Raw genomic sequence first — 21,309 nt, 5'->3', positions numbered from 1 at the left:
GAGAGATGTGTAGTCTGGCCAGCAGAGGGTGGGGAGGAAATGGGGGAAATGGGTGTTGGGGGGGTTGCGGGTTGTATATTATAGGTTTGAACATAGCGCGTGTTTGCGTGTGTGTGTGTGTGTGTGTGTGTGTGTGTGTGTGTGTGTGTGTGTGTGTGTGTGTGTGTGTGTGTGTGTGTGTGTGTGTGTGTGTGTGTGTGTGTGTGTTTGTGCGCGCGTGCGTTTGTGCGCGCGTGCGTTTGTGTGTGTGTCTGTCATAGGCTACTTCTGGGGACAAATTTCAGACTAAAGAAAGACCAGTTAATTGGGAACGGTTTGACTAATTGCCGGGGAAAAAAAAGAAGCTCTGTCCCCTTTTGGGAAAATGCTCATTTTTGGGTCAGTGGTTAAGGTTAGGATGATGGTTAGGCAAGTAGTTTTTATGGTTATGATTATGGTAAATCTGCAGGAAACGAATGCAAGTATACTTTTTTTCCCCAAATGTGACCTAGGAAACGTGTGTGTGTGTGTGTGTGTGTGTGTGTGTGTGAGATTACAGCAGCGACTGGTCAGCTCTCTAATATTAAACCAAAACACCAGCCACGGACGGTCTAGCTGTGTCTGATAGTCTTTTGCTTCTTTTAAACTTTGGCGACCATCATTGTGTTTTCATACACAGCACCTGATTCTCTCAAATGGAGCAAACTTATTGAAAAAAAATGCTACAAAAGAGATGAATGATGATAAAGATGTGAATTACAAAGGAACTGTCTCCACGTTTCCCTGAAGGCCCACAGCGCTTAACCACTTTGTGCTGGTGCTGTATAGGCAAACTTGACCCACGGTGAAAATGGTCCTCTCCTTGTATTTGGCAGACTCTGGTGTTATGACATGTGAGGGACAGAGCAGGCGTAGCTTTTATAAATGCTGCTCCCTCCTCCAAGAACACTAATGAACGCTGTGGAGCCTCAGACCTCCCAGATCCATCAGAGAAACTAATTACAAGATCCAATTAAAGAGAGAGAGGGAGAAGAAGGGGAAGAGGGGAAAAGAGAGAGGAGATGGGGGTAGGGGTGGGGAGGCTCCGTTTACTATTGACCCAGCCAAGCTGTCAGCTCATTCAAGACAGTAATTATAGCTTATTTATTATTCATCCTTGAGCTAAATAAGAGCATGACATTTCAATAACAATAATAAGGGCAGAAAAAAAGTCAGCATAAACTACAGACTTACTAATTGCAGTGCTCAGAGATTAAACGACTGGAAAAATGTTGTTATTTACTTATTCATAACATTTAGACCAACCGTAGGAGCACAGCAATGCACTCCGCTGGAAATGAGTCTAAGGGGTTCTCTCTTGAGATCTCCCTCGTGGACATAATCCTCGACAAACCCAGGATGCCATGCTTCCGTTAACAAGTGTTGTTGGGTCTGTTTCACTGTGCAAGTACTTTCTCTCACTGTTTATTGTGACTATGTCTCATTAGAATGAGTTGTGCAGTACAGTGCGTGGGATTTAAAAAAAAAAAAATCTTTTGACCTAGCTTGGTCAATTAAAGAATTTAGTGAGGTGGCATTTCACAAAACATGCTAATATGTATTTCGTGATCCAGCTTACATAAGTTCCTCACTCCTCGCATCCTCATCCCACCTCTCCATCCCCTAGGCTGAACTCTGAGGCACCTCATTAAGACTCTGCCAGCTCTTGGCCTCATCGGCTGTGGCAGAGGTGAAGAATATCACATAATCATGAAGTGGAGATGGCATTGCACTCATCCCAAATTATAGATGAGTTTTATTGTGCGACCGCAGGCCTGGCAGACTGGTGCTTAACTTAAGTGACTGTTGCAGGGGTCTGCTGGCCCCCACCTTCCATCGAACCCCCTCCCAATTTATTGAAACAGTCTTTGCTAACATTATGACACTGATTTCTTTTTGAAAGAAACTGCCTTACCTTCCAGACTCTGAGCCAGTTGACAGCAGTGGAGTACTACTGTTCCACTACTAAAACGTATATATGTACAACACAACGTGCTGTATTATCCAAATCAAATCATGCGCGGGCGTTGTCTGTGCATTAAACATGGATATTTGTATATCAAAATGCAGAATTGTGAACGTTGGCCAGGCTCAAGTCGGTAAAAGTCTTAAAAAACAAACCGGTGACAGTTATAATTGATCGGTCGTTGAATACCTTCATCTACCGTTGGATGTCTTTGATCAAACAGAGAAGACTTTGTTGTCTTCTGTCATTTACCTGCCAGGCACCAAAAATAACTGTTTTTGATCATACAATTCTCATGTTAGCTATCATGGCTCTTCCATTATGGTACAGAGCTGAGAAACAAAAAACCCCCCAGAAAAACGGCAATCTGTGATTTGCCTTTGATTCGATCTATTTGCATTTATGTGTTCATCCAAGCCACTCAAGAATCTGCTTAGCTCTACCGCTTACAGCGTAATACTACAATGCAACATAAGTATTGTCATGTGTCCCGTTGACATTGGGCAACAATAAACTATACGCTGCCTCCTTTTCCTCTTAATGCCTTTGTCCTTGAATCTCAAAAGAGCCTTGTTAATATAATTCTATTAGGTGAATCAAGCAGCCGCAGACCTGAGAAAGTGAAAATGAATCGTCAATATTTGGAGACATGGTAAAGGCATGTTGAGAGATAAGTGTATCTGCGTAAATTGATGGGGGGTTTTTTCTCAGAGTAATTCAACTCATGAAATATAAGAATGTGCAGCTCAAGTGCAGTCCTACACTGACAGGCAGCAACCTTGACCTTGCGGAACTCGGGGGTCATTCACAGGGCTGGAGAGGTTCTTTTCTCCCTCTCAACCTGATTTCCTGATTTTCCTTCTCTCTCGCTTCCAATTCCAGACGTCCAGACTCTTCGTACGCTGGCTGTGCCTGGCTAGAACAGGGGGAGGGAGGTTATACCACTTATCAGCTGATGCGGGACATGTCCTCAGACGGAGCCATTGATTTTATTGATTGATTCATTTGTGTTATTTTCCCCATGCAGTTGTCAGGGGTACTGAGCTTATACGCAGAGTTATGGAATTTGGTTGAGGAGCTCAGTGGGACCAGGGGAGGGTCGTTGTTTAGACTGTGGTACAGACATGTAAATGTTAAGTAAGGCCAGTATCAGATTTCTTATATTTTCTATTCCAACTCTAAAACAATCTATTAAAAAGAAAATTAATAAAACAATGGTAGCTATACACAGAAATGAAACTTTTTTTTATTTATTATTCCTCTCTACCATGACTTTCTATTTCACCTCCTTCACATGCAAATGGAGTGGAAACTGTCCACATGATTGCACATGCTAGGCCATGCTAACAAGATCACATCTGATGCACAGACAAACACGTTGCCCTACTGCTCTCTCACTACGCTCGTACAAACACATACACACTGACCAGATCACAGCCCCCCGGGGCTGGGGGGCAGTGCTTGAGCGATGTCTCCCCAGGGGGCTGATATTTTATAGTTTGTGTCCATCAGTGCCTTAGCCCAGGGCGCCAGGGTTGACAGTAAGTGCTCTCAACACCGGTGACACTGATTCATCTGAGCTATGACACAGATGGGAGAGACGGGGGAGGAGGAACCGCCAGAAAAGAAGTATAGAACACCTTGAGATCAGGTTATGCGCTTGTATTTTTTTTTTTTTAAGTACCAGGTCCTTTAGTTGTGATCCTCAAATTAGCAAATGTATAAGCTGCATGCAGTGCATGTAATGTTAGAGAGCACCAAATTGTCTTCTCATTGGTTGGTACATACACATAGGCACATGGCTGTTCACCATAACACACGAGGCTATACTATGATACGGCGGTATAATATGGGTTAGACCTGAGAGATTGGCTTGAGGAAGAGACTCCAATCTAACATGGCATTTCAATTTCTCATTGGCCCCTCATGGCTGTGCTGTGCACTGCTGCACCTCTTCTACATATATATAGGGAGGACGCCTCTGAACCCCAGCCTTCTGGATGCGCATACTAAGCAATCAATGTGTCACCTCTTCCTGACAATCCTATTTTTTTTTTCTTCATATGGGGGCCATGCTCATTTTTTCTTGTCAGCAGAAGGTAATTTGCTGTATTGTGATTCAGTCCTAAAACTTGGTGACGAGGTGTCTGATAAGTCGGTAACTCTCCTCGGTCTACCCCCCCCCCCCTCTCCTGCATCACCCTCAATATGGAAAAAACGAAGTAAGCACCCCAACCCCCATCCTATCTACACCCAACTGCACCCCCACACCCCTGTCCCCTCTTTCCACACCAAGCCCAACGCAGTTGTATCTGAGGCGGGTTGCTAAATTAGATAAGCGGGGCTGTGGCGCAGCGCCCCTGATTAATAAAAGATGCAGTGCTCCCTGGGGATGGCCCCTCTGAGGGCCGAGCAGAATCTACCCACAGACAATGGAGTTTGCTCGCACACAATGAACAGGAAATGGAGAGAATGAACCAATCATGGAAATATAACATTTAAAGCACAGCTATCCTGTGACCCTCTGTAACATTATGCATGCATCATTATAGATGATAAAAAATTTTGGAAGTGAAAAAAGAACAAAAATATTAATATATTCATTTATTTAGTGAGATTATCCCGTTATTATCATATGTTGGATGGAACTGCAGATGTCCTGCTGTTATATGACATTCAGGAAAGCAAGTACTGCAGATTCATGGTCAGTTTCCCTTTTGCCCTAAACAGTGTACATTTAACATATTGGTTATTTTGTATTGTCCCTTTGTTAGGGAAGCTAATTCTACAAAAATATGAAAGAACCTCAGATTTTGATACCATTTGGTTTCTGATAATGAATCAGTCATTTGAATTATGAAAATAAATTGTGACTCAGGCTCATTTTCATGATTTCGAACCTGAAATAAACTGAGCTTTATACAGTTAGAGGGAATTGTTATTAGAAGTGATATTCTTTCTTAATTTTGAGGAGAACTTTACAAAATATAAAGCAATGGTAAAAAAAAAAGTGAGTTTAGTATGTTTTAAATATCTTTGTACCCCAAGGTCTTGTTTTTTGAAATGCGCAGTGCTAATCAATAAGTTGGATAACAGTGTGAGTGTAAATAATCACGCTGCAAGGTTATACCTTTATGTATCAATATTATATTAAATGGGCTTTTCTTACCTGAACATTTGTATACACATGAGTTGTTAAGAGTTGATAAGAGTAGCCAGAACAAGTGTAAGATAGAAGATGATCTGTATCTGTTGTCATCTTTAACAGTGTGTGAGGATTGTCCCAGACAGGCCTGCTCTGACCCCTTCAATGGTTATTTATAGAATATCATTTTCTATTTGAGAATAATATTTTTGGACTAGTTCTATAACACAATTAGCTGAGAAGCTGCCTACAATCATTTATCTAGATCTGTCAAAATGAGACAAAGACAAAACAATGCAGCTATTGCAAAGCTTGTTTTTGATCATGGCGGAACGGATGTTTAGCTTGTGCTCTCCACCACAAAAACTAATATTTTTAAACTGTTTATACTGGAGTTAAGTTAAAAAAAGATATTATTTGATAGTTCTTTTTTATAATTTAGTAATTTTAGTGGTTTGATATAACCATGCTCATCTGAATTGAATGAATTTCAGATGCGTTTTTTAATCTCTTCCTGTAATAGAGTTACAACACAGCTGTGATGAAACAAGTTGTAATAAACGTTTAGAGAAAGATTTATTTTGAATGTTCCAGCTAGCATCTTCTTATAAGCATCATAAAAGATAAAGCTTCTTGGGTTTCAGCCTTTAAATGTTGACCTTCAAAAATAAGTCACACCTGAAAGAGACAACACATTTTCTTATTCCGAATATGCCAAACATACACCCGTTTTAACGGTACGTGCAACTTTGTGTTTACCACTATGGGAGAGTGCAAAAGAGGCTAACCGATGCTCAGCGCGTTTCACACCCTCAGCACCATGTTGTCATGTTATTTCAGTCTTATATCAGCTTTACTCACATTTGTCACCTAATGGCTTTGTTACCAGGAGGATATTATCCCTGTCACTACTCATGATTATACGACAGTCAGCGGTGATCCAGTTGCCTGTGGAGACCACTGAAATCAAGGCTGCATCACCATCTGGGTTTCCTCTCAAAATTTGTGCCGTAAATTGTATATTAAAGCTGTTCATTTTAGTACTATGCATAATAATACAAACGCATTCAGAGAAACTTGCCTGCTCAATGCCGACAGACGTGTTTACCAGGCGTACACATAGCTGCATCAGCACCAAACAGTCAACCTGAATCCACTTGCGCACACAGCCTCCCGTGTGCACCCGTGCAGACATGTTCCTTCTCTGCTCTGTTGGTGGTGTGTGATTGCCACGTGGATCATGAACTCTAGAGCATTTATCTTTAAATAACCCCCCCCCCCCCGTCACTACTGAACAGTAGCGAGATGCTTCTAATTTTCTGCAAGATAATGGTAGTCATATTGAGATGAAAAAGGTCAAGGGTTGGCCTGTGAGGTTCTGATTGGTTCAGAGTGTCACGCTGCTGTGCGAGATAAAATGGAGAGTGATATTTCATTTATAGCACCACCCTTCTAGACAGCATAGCAATTTTAGGTGATAGTTTCATGAGGAAGGCCCAGTTCTGCAATGATTAGAGTGCATCTAGCAGTCAAACACTAAACACAGAAATGTCTGATCTACTGGGTCACATCAGCAGATTTTGGCTGTTTTTATTATGATCAAAGGCTGTGTAGTTTTTCCACATGCTGTTTTTAATATTTAGTGATTTAAATGTTCTCCTACCCCCTCCAACCGGCATTGACTGATGGGTTTTGTTGATATGCATATCTTATGCATATGTAGTTGAACTTGCATTTGACCTTCATCTGCTCACATTTATTCGGTGATGTACTGTTGTGATACTCACTGCATTGTAGTGTTTAAAAAAAATATAATAAAAACTCTTCTAATTATAACACACAATGTACTGATTCTCCTCTATTCTCAGGCATGTGTGTATCTTTATTCAGGTAGTGCAGTTGTGCTTCGATCGAGATGAGAGAAGTTGAACCTTTGCTGACTTGTATGCTGATCTTTTTTTTTTTACTGTTTTTTTTTTTTTTTTACTATTTTAGTCAGGTGTTTTTTTAATCTGATATTTAATGTATGCTTTGACCACAGTGGTGAGAAGATCACCACTCACTGGTATGCAAATGTATGAAGGACCAAACTGTAGCTGAAGAGTGAGACATCTACTGTGGAGCCTGGTGTCTGAGTGCACACAGCCTCGAGGACGCTTATGATCACATAACCATAACTAAATAAATCAGTAAAACTCTCAGCACGCATAAGTTGTCTCTTAATAGAAGAGCACCTGACACCAAAAAATAAACTTTGTATAATGTGTTTATAATAACAGTCGAAACATACATATTTGTCTTTATGTATTTTTGGTTTGGTTTTATCCTACTCATCTTTATCATAAACCCTTTCACCTGGTTTAGATTTTCTTTTTTGTCTGCCTGAGGGCCAAATGCATCACACGTTATGCAGTAACCCAAACTGCATTTCCCAAAGAGCAGTGCAGCCAGTGGGAGTGGCCTGAGATCGTAGCAGAAACAGCGCTTTAAGGTCATTGCAGTGGTCATGTGAAAGGCCAGCGGAGCCCCCTGGGCCATATGACAAACCGAGCTGCCAGGCCGAGGTGTGTGTCAGGGGTGTTTTTCCACAAAGCATTCTATAAAAGTGTAACTGGGCTGTATTTGCCCTTTCCTCCTGCTCTGCGTTCAGCCAACAGGCCCCTGAAGATCTCTTAAAAAGTGCTGATCCACAGAGCTGGGCTGGTGCTCTTGTAATCCTTCCAGCTCTGCTGCCCCCACAACCCTGCCATCTGCACCTCCTGCTTCCTCCCTCACATTCCCTCACTGTCTCCTGCTGATGCATTGCTCTGATGTGAGTGACACTGTGAAGGGATGGGGGGGGGGGGGGCTTGTTTGGGCCCCGAGCTAATTACCACACATTAGAGCATTACTAAATAAATCTTAAGTGCTACTAATTGCTTGGCAGTGAAAACAATAACTGTAGTACTTGCCCAGAGGCTCTGGGGTAGTGAGGGGCTGGGGCACTGGGGACCAGGGGGCCCTGGCACTAGGCCAGCAGAAGACACCAGCTCCAGCAGTCAACTCCCTCACCCCCACTGCCTTCATGTTAAAGTCACACACCACTTGGCACCGTGACTACATGCACCATATGCCCCACACCCACCACATCCACCACCCAGTCCCCAACGCACTCCCTGCAGCCCTCACCAGCGAAGAATAAGCCGTACATGACAGGCGCAGACAAGCGCAGTCTGTGTGTGGTGCCATCATACATCACTGCATTAATAAACATGAATTAGTGGCACAATTAGATGGGGTGTTTCTGACATTTACTAGTACAATAATGGTGTTCTCCTCTCTACAGCCCCCTTTGGTCTGTACTGGAGCGACATCAGACCTTTGGATGTGAGGCCCGGGAGGGGTAGACATGTCCCACTCAGAGTACGTTAATTTTTATTAATTAAAAAGAAAAAAAATCTAAGGGCCCCATATCAAGATTTTATTATTGTGGTTCAAATTAATATTATTCATATATGGTTACCAAATGCTCCAAAATTGATATCAGAACGTAGCTCAAAATCCAGTATTAGTGGCTTGACTTCTGTATATACAGTATATATATATATATATGTAGATGTGTGTATGTCATGTCCTATCCTGTGTGTGTTTGTTTCTCTCTTAGTTTTCATCGTGCTGTGTGTGAAGAAGAGGTGTGAACAACCTGTGCTGCCTACCAACCATCTCCTGTGGCTCATGTTCAGGTATGTTCAACACAGCCAGACTGAACGAGGCATCACGCCAAGCCGCCCATTCTGCCAACCTCAACTAATTTGTTGTATTTTCTACACATTATTTGTCAAGCATGATGGAACTGTGTCTCCAGCTACTCTTCGCTCAGAGTTGGTAAATGTGGCTCGACAAAGAGACTCATGGCTCACAATCATATTGAAGTACACCGTATAATACTTCAGTTCTGTCCCATATAATGACTCTAATGGCAAAGCAATGCTTTACCTGATGAGACACAATTTCCTCAAACCCAAAAAACAAACTATAGTTTGATTTGAAGATAGTGTTCAGATTTAACACTATATTCATTATAAACAGAGGAGCAATATGTCAAAGTTTCAATCAAACTCAAAAGCATAAAAATAATGGTCACACACATTAACCTGAAAGCAGTGTTGTCCCATTGAACCATGCAATTTGATCAAGATTCTTATGGCTTCTTTACTCGTCTTATGACGTTACTATTTATAGTCTTAATTCATCTCTTTGTTTAATTTTAATTATTTTGTGTAACTTAAAGTTACATTCCCCAAACATTTACAGGGATGAACGGGGACGTAATCTCAGTCTCACGTCTTTTTCCTTCCCCTTCCCTCCCAAACCAGTAGCCTCTCATTTGTACTGTCACTCTTGTGCAGTGTTTTACAGCTTTCCCAGGGGACTCGTGTGCTTTTGTTAGCTTTTCTGTGAACACACAGCCTAATTGGTTGATTAGTTCAGGTTGACTGGCCTGCTAATTGAATAGTAATTTAGATTTGATGTGTCTAATGAAGATCCTAATTTATTGTTTGGCACTCATCCAAGGGCTTCGTTTTTGAGCGTCGGAATCAAACCGAAAGGATGAAAGGAAACAAGAAAACGATTCCGGGTCTCAGTGATGCTTTGATGGGACATGAATTTAACAAGGATGCTTATCTCCCTCAAATTATGCAGATCCTGGCAATGGGAAGGCACCAATAAAAGTAAAAGCCATTGCGAGGTTAGTAAAAAGGTATTTCCTTTTGGTAATTTGTCCTAATTGGCAGATAAATAATGGATCCGTTTTTATATACATTTTGATTAATTTATCACATAGACTGACTATAGATAATACACAAAGAAAATGAGAAAATTAAAATTAAAACATCATAGAGCCCATCGACTTGAAAAGTGTTTGAAGTGCTCTCTTCAGAGGTGCTATATGTAGCAATCGATTCAAGATATCATTATACTATACAGAAAACAAATGAGACCATATCGCAAGGCACTTTTCTGGCCAATCAAATTAATTCCCGGTAGATCAAAATCGCTGCCACCATGATAAATTTTCCAGAGTTTTAAAATCCAGTCTGTGACTTCTACAAACCATTCCACCGTGTTTGGTGCAGGCTTTTAAATGCATATTATGTTTCTCCAACTTCCTGGATTGTATTTTACTGTTCAGTAAAACATTAAGACACCAGAGCAGCCAGCTGAATTGTCTCAATGTACTGAACCTCCACTTACTGTATGCTATGATAAAAGAGTTATAGTGTTTCTGTTTAATAGATATAAGACCTCATGTTTGCCTGATAATTGCTTAATAACTTTGCAAATTCATTTATATCTGGATCCAGGGATGATCTGATATTTTACACATTTTTGAACATTAATCCAGAGGTTGTATCTGTGATCATCGTCTCTTCTCTTTTACTTTTGTCTTTTCTCTCCTGTTTATGTAACTCTATTCCCCAATGAACTGACAGTTGCCTTCTGCAACTGATGGACTCAATGTAGTTTACCAGTCAGTGTTAATGAATCAAATGAATGTTTGCTTTTGAAGCACTGTACACATAATCTGTGCATTGTGTACATTGAACAACCTTGATGCAAGCGGCCTTGTACTGTGCTGTTTATTTTTCTGTCTTCACTTGAACACTAAGTGAATCTCCCTGGTTACCATTACTTGCGCTCTACCGGCACTGCATTTGTCGTCATAGTCAAGCTCTAGTACAGTACAAGTAATAACTGTAGAGGAAATAATTGATCTCTGTCCTGGTTCCACAATATACATGTATAATCATTCATTCTTAATTCTTCATAAAGTTCTGAATAAGTTTGTTCTGTTTTCATGGCAAAAGTGATCAAATTCAATATACTGAAAGGTGATACATACAAACATACATACATGATACATGGTAGACAGATGAGACAAAAAATAACTCAAACTTAAAAAGAACAAAAAACAAACAACACAAAAAATATTTGTCAAGTATTTTTGATTTTTTAAAATGACTGATAATAGTCTTTGGACAATTACCTGCCATTGATTTCTTGTTTACTTACAGAGCAAGTGTCAAAACACAATATAGTCAAACATGCACGGTGTATTCATATTGTGTTAGTACAGTTAGTACGGCAATACACAGACAGATATGCATTGTGCACCACACAATAATATTGTTATTTTTATTACAGTTTATTAACAAAGTTGTGTGTAGGTGGCTCTTGTCCTTGGTACAGAATGTTCATTATTTTTATTCAACTCCCCGCTCACAGAAGAGTGAAACTGTTGAGCTTAGGCCTTTTCTCTGTGTTCCCACACCAGAGCTGGAGTACAGAGTGAGTTCATAAGCATCAAGATCTTTCCCAACAGTTGGTCAAATCCACGATTATGCGCGGGGAAGTCACATCTACAATCAATCAATGGAAACTTGATTTCCCTTTAGCATTGGGGATGATCCCAAAAGCCATCGGCTCGTCCTTCAGTACAGCACCGCTTGGGGCCTTTAATCGAACATTCATTGCTTGTGTTGTCCACTCATCATTAGTTGGCCGTCAGCAAAATTCCTACAAAATTCAAAATATTGTGAAAAATTTAATCCAATCCAGTGAATTGTCAAAAAGATCCCAAGATAGCTATAATCCACACCAGCTCAAAACAACAATATGTCATTTGCCAGAAATCACACTACGTTCTTGCAGCCATTCATCTTTGAGTTTGACATCAATGTCGATTAAACGTTCAACTTGATCATAAATGTTCCCGTTGTATCCTCAGTGGATGTTTGTATCCAGGGTGCGGGCTATTCCATTCTACTGGGTCTTTGATTTTCCAGTTTCGATTTTACCGTAACAGCTGAACTCATGAGCGCTGTATGTGCTGGGCCTTCTCTGTCCAACGTTGTCACCAAGGCAAACTGCAGATGTTTGGCATTCCAGGTTTTTCTCTTTTGTGAAAACATCAAAAATCAAAAATAATCATCAGTCACAAATGAGGCCGGATAATTGATATATCGTTTTTTTCTGTGAAAACATCTGAATCGCCCATCTGCTGCATGCCCCACCTCCCTCCTCTTACCCAGATGTTTGACTATCACGCAGTCATGCAGACTTATGCACATGCAACAATTTACAGGCCAAACCAGAGCAGATATCAGCAGTCTCAGGTGAGGGAATCGCCCCCTTTCTCGCACGCATACACATTTCTTTGACTATTTATCCATCTGTTACTTACCCGCATACTTAACGCGATATTCATTAGTCGCTCTAACCCTCCCTCCCTTAACGAAAAAGCAATTACCATAGGTTTCTCCCCAGTCCCAGTGGCCTGGCGGCGTTGTCCGAAAACCTGCCTCCCCACCTGCCTTCAGCTCTGCGTCTGCTTCTCTCTCAGATTCCCTTCTCTTCCCATGTACCTCTTCTCCCTTTCACCGTGGCTGCAGACTCTCTCTCTTTTCTCCATCCTCTCTGCAGCCACTCTCTTTCGCTCCTCCCATCTCTGAGCTCTAAGCTGCTGTGGGTTTTAGACGGATCACTCTCACAATGGTTGATCAATACAGGTATTGATCCACTGGCAAAATGTTTATAAAATCATTCTGGGCAGCTGCGGTGCAGTGGGGAGGGGAGGCGGGGCGACGGGAGGGCCAGCATGCCACGCCATTCGCCAGCGAGAGAGCCAGCACGGACCTGATTGGCTGTCGGTCCGCCCGCCTTGCCAGCAAGAGGGCTAGCATAGTCTGCATCTCTTTGTCCCAGCCGCTTGTTACACCACAGCCCTCCCTGGCTTTCGCTGCCAAAGTTTCCAGACCACCAGAGCAGCGGTTAAACCTTTCGGCGCTCGATGTCGACTGCTGGCCAAGCAGCGACACCCGCCCCCCTCTCCTTTCACATTAGCCAAGAAAGTAATTTGCATGAATTAGCAAGCTGCAGGCGATCCCAGTCTAATGATCCGCTGTCATTTCATTTCCCATCGCTCTCCTCTCTGAGCAAGAAAACGCTCCTCCACTGCGCCGCTGCCCTGGTGCACTGTGGAAAATGTGTCGACTTAGGAGCCTTGCCCTTATTTCAGACACACACACACACACACATAGACACACACACACCTCATGGATCGCAGCATGTGCAAACATAGGGAAGCTCGTAGCCTGGCAATGTGCAGAGGGACACCCACACACACACAGCGTGTCCCTGTTGTACCGTCAGAGGGGAATAGGGAGCAGTCTGGGGAAAGGACTTCCCCTCGGCTCTCATCTTTGCTTCCCTCTGGAGACACTCACTTTGCGGCTCACTGTAAATAAAAAGAACTCCGCACCAGCCTTCATTGCACCTTTATTGGGATCATTACCAACATTAGCAGCAGCACACTAACCACAACAGGCTGCTGTGCTCTGTACACAGTAAAAACATTGTTGCTCCACGTAGGAAAGCCACTGACAGACCAACTAACTCAAACACTTGAACTCTCCTGTCCCGTACAACCATTTTATTTTTGGGTGATTCAAGTGGCGTGGTTTATCAAAGGTTTTTGTGACGTTGAGTGCTGATGTATGAGATGTTTCTTTACACAGAGAAGGTAATTGCAGTGTGGAACACACTGTGGTATAACTTTTTCCAGGATCGTAACTCTCGTTGAACCAGACTCACATCTGTCTGCCATAAGGCCAGACAGCCTCTGTGACACGGAGTCGACCTCGCCCCTCTGGGCTGTGTGGCTCTGTCTGTCGCCCTCCCTCTCTGGCACCTACCCTAGACCCCCAGTGCCCAGACACCGGCCCAAACCACAAAGTCTGGGCCTGTCCCAGCCCATCCCCTGTTTCAGAAGAGGAAAGATAAGCTAATTGGGGGAGATGATACATACGGAAGTAGCTGCCTCATCGTAGCGTTCTTTTAATTAGCTGCAGGGGTTGTTTCTGTTTTGGCACATGATGGAAACCACACACAGACAGACACGTGTCTTCGCAAACACATCTCCAAAGTGTCACTCACACACACGCTGGAGAGCGGTAATTACTCTAACACATCCAGAACTGGCCACAGCCCATTCATTACCATAACATGTTGTAATGAAGTTTAATCCCTCATCATGTTGTCTGTGGTTGGAGAGTGGTGTGTGTGGCTGTTATCCTCCACTACTCCAGATGTCTTGCAGGCTGTCTCTCTCTCTCTCTCTCTCTCTCTCTTCAGTGCTGTACTCGACTGCAGAAATGCCATTCAGGACCCCAGCTCCAGCCTTTCCATTCTTTTTTTTTTTTTATCTCTGCTTCCCCCTCTTATAAATTCATTTTTACCTCATCCATCTTTGTTTCTTCCCTCCTCCCCTATCCAATTTTCACCTTCTGTTCCTTCTTCCAAATACCCTCCCATCTCTACGAGAGTGTGTTATTTATTTTGTCTGAATGCAGGGGCTCTTTGGTGCATGCTTCTCACAGAAATCAATTTCAGCTCAGACAGCATAACCAAACAAAGCACTGCACTCCTTTCAGCACGGGCATAGATGTAACCCATCTCTCTCATTTTCTCCCTCCTGCTCCTTCATTGGAAGACATTTTGTTCTCGCTCTGATGCCCTCGTGTCAATCACTGCAGACATGTGGTGATGTGTGAATGCAGGAGCTAAATGAGTCATGGCAAGCGACAATCATTAGAGACGAGATTTGCATCTGTTAATGTGTACGTCCGTTTTGTTGCAAGCGATTGTCACCTTTTACTCCGAACTTTTCAGGCCCGCCTCCAGGTAAAAATTCCAGAGAGTGTCCGAGTGAACCCATGTGAGAATACAGCAGTAAATCTCCAGAGCATTCACGGCGAGCGAGTGGGTGTGTCGATGACTGTCGACAAAAAGACTTCCTCGCGGAGCGGATTTGTTGCTCTGCCCAGACGCCATGTTTCGGCGCCTGGGCATGTTTCCTGCTGTCCGACCCAGACAGTCTCCTGCTGCATTCGTGTAAACGGCAAACTCCGCAAAATGTCCGGATGCAATTTTGCTGACATTTTCCGGAGTTCATGTCTGAAAACAGCTATAGATGCAGCATGTTATGACCGTGTGTGACTGACTTTTTTCATTCGGCATTTTCAGAATCTCCTTGACCTTAGTGGACAACACGTATGAACAGGGAGCATCTTCCTCCCACTGTTGTATGAATGATACAGTCTCGAGCTGCCAGCTCACATGTATCCCTTCCTCCGCCAGCCATCCTCTTTGTACAGCAGTTGAGACCACGAGTTAATGCAGCTGCTGGATTGGCCTCTTCCCTTGCTCTGCTTTTATTGATTTCAGCCAGACACAGAGAAAGAAAGGGCCTTTTCAGAAAGAAGTTAAATGGTCAAGTAGCGGGTGGAGGGTGGCTTTCACCACTTTATTGACGAGGTGGAAAAATGTCACTATTATGGAGGCCCTTGCAGCAGATAGCGAGCTGATTGGATGAGTGCCCCCAGGTCAGAGTGGAGCACGTTCCCCCTGCAGCCAAACAAGAGCCAATAAAAGGGCAGAGGAATCCGCTTGAACTGGAGGTGATGTTTCTCTCCACCAGGCCTCTCTTTAGGCAACATTTCTCTGGGCGTATAAAGCAAAGTGCTTGGAATCTGGACCGAGTGCTGATCTCTGGTGGACGTCATTCCTCTGAAGTGTCTTCTTAAAGCATTCTGGGTTTGCAACATTTTATAGCTCCAGGGACGTTCATGTTTTACATACGTATCACAGGCTTGTGCAACACACAGATGCTGAACCTGCACATATGTTGCTATAATCACAGCTTGATAGCTGGTGTTCATAAAAGAGGGTGAGCGGTGAAGAAAATGATGAGAGACGCAGGTGGTGTTCACACGGTGCAGGCAGTCACGTCACTGGATGCGGCCAGTTCAAAGGTGCAAAAGAAAAAAAAAATGGCTGAGTTGAGGCTGACGTGTCTGAGTCTGACATGTATAAGTGGTGGGATTCCACACTTTGAGCCAAAAAAACTAAAGTTTGATGTTTGATTTGAAATACACAAGGATATAGCAAAGTTCGTTGCCATTTTAGGATGCGGTGTACACAAGGGTCACTGTATCACAACAGGCATTTGTCACATTTTGGACTGTGCCCTGATGTCAGGGGAACGTATTCATTTATGTCATACAATAAAAGGGGAAATGCTTGATGGAAATTTGCAAAGAGAGATTGGGTTTGCAGGAGACAAAAATGAAACCAGGCATTGAATTTGACTTGTAAGACTCTGACAGAGATGCAGTTGTGAGTCTTGGCAAATGGCTGAGGGTTCAAATACAAGACATTTTCAGGCCCTGCCTGCTGACGTCAATCAGTCAAATTAACCCAGCATATGATTTGGCCGGCCCCTGCTAGCAGCACAAGACAGACCTCTGGAAAGGTCAGCATGCCACAGCAGAGACAGAGCAGCGCTTAATCAGAGGTGAAATGGTTTCTTTTCCAAATTGATTCCAGTTCAGATCAGACAAGGGTGTCTTGTGTTGAGCCACTTAAAGACTTAAGGGAAAGGCGGCAGGCGCTCTTTAGAGGACTTTTAAGAGAAGACATTAACAAATAAAAAACTGTTCTGGTGACATCTGGACCGGGGCCCAAGGAGCAGCAGGCCATATGAAAGATCTGTCTGTCTGTCTCTATCTTCATCTTCCCTCTGTTTTTCTGCCTGTGTATCCTTTCATCTCGGGCTCCGCATGTGACACAGTACACATTCACATATGGTCGCGCATGCGCAAATGAACAGAGCAAATTCATGCAAACTCTGCAGGAAACTTTGTCCCTCTGAATAGTAAAAAAAAGTAAGAAAACACAACATCACATGATGTTGACACAAAATAGTACGGAATAAATATTTTGTCTTCTTTCTCACAAAGTAAACTAAGAACCATTATCACTGGACCCCTGAGGCTTTATATCCTTTTTCTCTCTTCAAAACTCTTTTTACAACAGGCTTGTCACAGCCATGTATACATAGAAAGGAACATCTGAGCTCGCCCACACCCCACACAGACATCTGCACACTGCACATTCACCAACTCCCTTATGCTGAATGCATAATATATGTAATGAAATAATGTTTCCAGTGGGGATGGCTGTGGCTGGGGGATGGAGATGTGGAGTGAATATCAATGTGCCTCCCCCCAGACTCCCTGGTTCAATTGGTGTGATGGTAGGGGGTAAATGAATATGTGGGAGTTAGAGAAGCTTTATCCCTTCGCCCAAAGCTACAGTTGGAGTCCACACAGACAGAGGAGGGGGCTCCTCACTGGCCCACTGAGTCATTATGAACTTAAGATTCATACATTCTAACTGATGGGTGTGCCCTCCGTTGTCCCCTACAACCAATGTCCAAGCTGGTGCTAAACGGTTGGATTCAGTCCTCTGGTCTAAAGAACAAGTACCACCTCCTACTTATTGTCCCGTGCCAACCATTTTTCATTGGAAAATCCAAAGCACTATGCATTTGTGGCATGGAGACAGATACTCACGATATAGTACCTTAACCTGCTTCTCCAGGAAATCTCAATGAAAATCAACGGGATTGGAACGAGGAATGTTCCCCGTGCCTCACCTTGACTGCCTCAAGTGGGCTCATCTGTTACGTTTGTCAGAGTTAAGATGCTGTGTCTCTGTCAGCCGCGGCTTTGATGTTTTAAACATTACCATTAATAATGTTTTCAGCATCAAAATTAATTGCTTTGCTACTGTGTCCTGCTCTCTTCATCCTAAGCTGAAGCATGCATAAATCACGGCTAACTACCTTTGTCTTGAAATTTTGAGGTCAGGAATTTGGGATGAGACCAAACTTGAACGTGCAGTGTGTGTTTGTGTGCGTGCGTGCGTGCGTGTGTGTCTGTCTGTGTGTGTCTGTGTCTGTGATGTAGTGTTTGAACACATTGGAAAATGGTAATTTATGTTGGACAATAATGTCATATGTAGCACAGACTACACTGTAAGGTGCAAACGCGTTTTAACCGCCACTTAAGTCTAATGATGAATTTTGAGCAAAAGATGCTGCAGTCTTGACTGATTGAACTTTTGCCCACATAACTGGAATACCATTCAGACATGGCTACTTTTTTCTTACGACAAAATTTGAAATATTAGAGCTGTCAGTGGGTGAGCTTTTGGATGTCGTTCACTGCAGGATGTGGTGACTTTTGAATCAGTTTGGATTAAACGCTAGAGAAGTATTTTTGTGACTTCCAGATGTTCTGTTATCTATAATTCCCAGCTGTGTTCTGAGAGATTAAATGAGCTGGAACATTTCTGTCCGAGTTCTGTTACACTCATCTAACTCAGGGAAATGCAATTAGTGCCTTTTTGAGTTCACATCGCCTAGCAACTCCCTCCTAAATATACAATAAAAAATGTGCCTTCCTTTTTCATTTAGCCACACCTCTCATTTGCCAAGCACCTCCCCTTGAGTGGCTTTGGCCCTACCCAGTCTCTGGGGCCCAGCTATGTGAAGACAGGGTGAGGAATGTGTGAAGCATCCAAAGAAACATGAACTGCTATTTTCCCACAAGTATGAAAAAACAGAGGCCATGGCTGTGGAATCTTTCTGACGCAATCAGCTGGTGGGATGGCTGCTGTACAGTTGGGATTTGGACAGGGGCTCAGGTCAGGCTGTTGTCTTAGGACTTAGGGATCTAAGCTGGACCCGGGAGTGTTAGAGAGCTGCTGATGAGTTTAAAACCTGATGAGGAAAACAGGATGGAAAGATAGCAGGAGCTGCCGCATGGCCCCATTTGTGAGCACTCCATAGTTCCTTTTCCCCCCTTTTTTTCCCTCATTTTTTAACCGATATCTGTGGGGCTGCCTATTAATTGTTTGTTGGCCAAACCATCATTAAAACAGCAGACAGCAGGGTGGCTTTTTCAGAGATGTGAGAGGGAGCACAGAGCTGAAACAGGAGAGAGGATCACTGAAGAGGCCCCAAGAGGCCCTCCTAGAAACCCAGATGATTACCACACTACTGTTGCCTCTGTAATTCTTCATACATTAAGACACAAGGTTGAAAGGAATTCCCAAACACAAAAACACTGCAAACTTCAATGAACTCTCTCTTTCTTTCCTGATCTAATTATCGCTGCACCCATAATCGCTGTTATATTCATCACAGTTCTCAGTATTTATAGGGTCTGTTTTCATCATAGTAATAATGTCACTCTGGAATTCCCATGCAGAGAGCGAGAGAGACAGACAGACCTACATCACAGAGTATGTATAGGAAGCAGCTGGAGATAGGGAAGGCCAGTTCTTGGATCCAGATACCATTTGATGTTTAGTAGGCCACAACAGCAGGGCTGCTCTAGGATCTCCCGGCAAATGCCCCCTTTGTTTTGTCTGAAGTTGCTGAAAACTGCGGAGTCTGCAAATTAATTCAAGGTCCACCTGGGCTCCAATGTCTGATCCCTGTCTTTCGTAGCCCTTTAAAAGCTCGGAAAACCTACATCAATTTGTTAATATTCCGTTCCTCCCTCATATGTGGCTTTTCTTTCTTTCTTTCTTTCTTTCTTTCTTTCTTTCTCTCTGTCTTTCTTTCTGTCTTTCTTTCTTTCTTTCTTTCTCTCTGTCTTTCTTTCTGTCTTTCTGTCTTTCTTTCTTTCTTTCTTTCCTCCAGACTCAACTCCCTCATTCCCTCTCTCAACTCTGCGTGTTTCTCGCTGCAGCCCCCTTTTCCGAACCCCCAAACCGCTCCTATTCCAAGGAGCCCACCGCCTCCTGTTCTCTGCCCCCACAATGTTGCTCCCAGTATTTGGGTATATATTTAACACCCACATGTGAGGCCTGGTGAAAGTGCCTGGGGAATGGAAAGGAAAACAAGCATGCCCTCTCTCCCGGCCCTTTAGTGCTGGTCTGCTATAAATACCTCCGGGTGGCGCGCCAGTTCCAGCACCCGTGGCATGGGAACCTCGCTCCCTCCTCTGGTCCATTGCTCGGCCACTTGAGTCCAGTCTGGGAAGGCTTTAGCCGGCAGGCTGGCCCGAAGAGTGGGTGGGTGATTAGGTGTGTGAAGTGTGGGCCGGGCAGGGGGAAATTATCCTGGGCTGTCTATGTCAATGGTGGTGTTCCTGTTTGTTTTGTCGGCTTCTCTGAGGAGCATCCCTGTGTCTTCTCCCTCTCTCTCCCTTAACCATCACCTCCCTTTTCAAAAGGCTTCATGTGTACTGCATTCTTGCTGTTTTGCCTTATGAAGATTGTATGAATACGTGCTTTTCAAACTGTTAAAAAAAAAAGAGATCCCCTTTTCTTCGCTGCGGTGGAGCGTTTGTTATGTTACTCCCCCAAAAATTGATTTAGACTTTTCAAAGGTTTGTTCTTCACAGTGCTGTCTCCCTGTGTCGATGCACGGCAGGCTCAGCTCATATTTTCAGAGTTTGAGGTAATAGTTTTAAACTGACAGACTAAACATCGCTCTCCCCGGCTGTTCCACTTCTACAGAGTAAATAGTTTTATGTGCACAAACACACGCGCACACGCACACACACACACACACACACACACACACGCACACACACGCACACACACACACACACACCCACACACATACACACACACACACTGGGGGACTGACTTAGTCTAATGATCATTTCTTTTTGGTTCAGGAGAATTTGCTGGGTTGTATGTTAAAAGATATCATAATGGCCATTTAAGACACTAGCTTACTTTTCTTGTCTCTGTTCATTTGAACATTTTGGTCAACTGTTATAATTTTGTACAGTCGTTTTGCACAACACAGTATCCTCGATTGTATTTTTTTTTTTTTTGGCCACTTATGTATTTCTAATTTTGAGTTATCAGGTGATTTTTTTTATAAATAGATTGTGTGCCTGATCGTGCTTCAGCTGAATAAGAGATACTTGAGAATCAAAGCTTTTTGTTTGGTCATTTGACAAACTGAGTCTACGGATTAAATGTCTCTGTTGTTCCCTTTTCCCCCTCACACCCCTTAGCATTCTCCCTCTGTCTCTTTTTCTCTCCCTCTCCTAATGCTCTCCTTTCCTCCTCTCCCACCCCTACAAGGCTCACTTGTTATTTTTTCGTACAAGGTCCTGTAATTAAGTTTGACATAAGCACAGGGATTAAATATGCGGTTGAGGAGGGAGAGAAAGGAGCTCTGTTACAATCTCAAGGCCAGCTGTAAAATGGAACCAGATTGCGACACTTGGAGCACGAAAGTTTGGGAAAGGTGCCGAGACTGGAGCTG

At 43.2% G+C, this 21,309-nt stretch overlaps 1 protein-coding gene across 1 annotated transcript in view; it reads left to right on the top strand.

The window, feature by feature from the left end:
• Window positions 1-21,309, top strand: part of zfhx3b (zinc finger homeobox 3b) — a 320,474-nt gene that overhangs the window by 144,768 nt on the left and 154,397 nt on the right. Inside the window, exons 7-8 of the mRNA XM_047331745.1 lie at window positions 8,455-8,531; window positions 8,773-8,851. The gene's annotated coding sequence lies outside the window, so the exon portion shown is untranslated. The remainder of the gene's footprint in view (window positions 1-8,454; window positions 8,532-8,772; window positions 8,852-21,309) is intronic.

This window comes from Scophthalmus maximus, chromosome 4 (genome assembly GCF_022379125.1).
Source record: "Scophthalmus maximus strain ysfricsl-2021 chromosome 4, ASM2237912v1, whole genome shotgun sequence".
NCBI lineage: Eukaryota > Metazoa > Chordata > Actinopteri > Pleuronectiformes > Scophthalmidae > Scophthalmus > Scophthalmus maximus.
The sequence above is the reverse complement of the archived record's forward strand: the minus strand, read 5'-3'. Positions and strand labels throughout refer to the sequence as shown.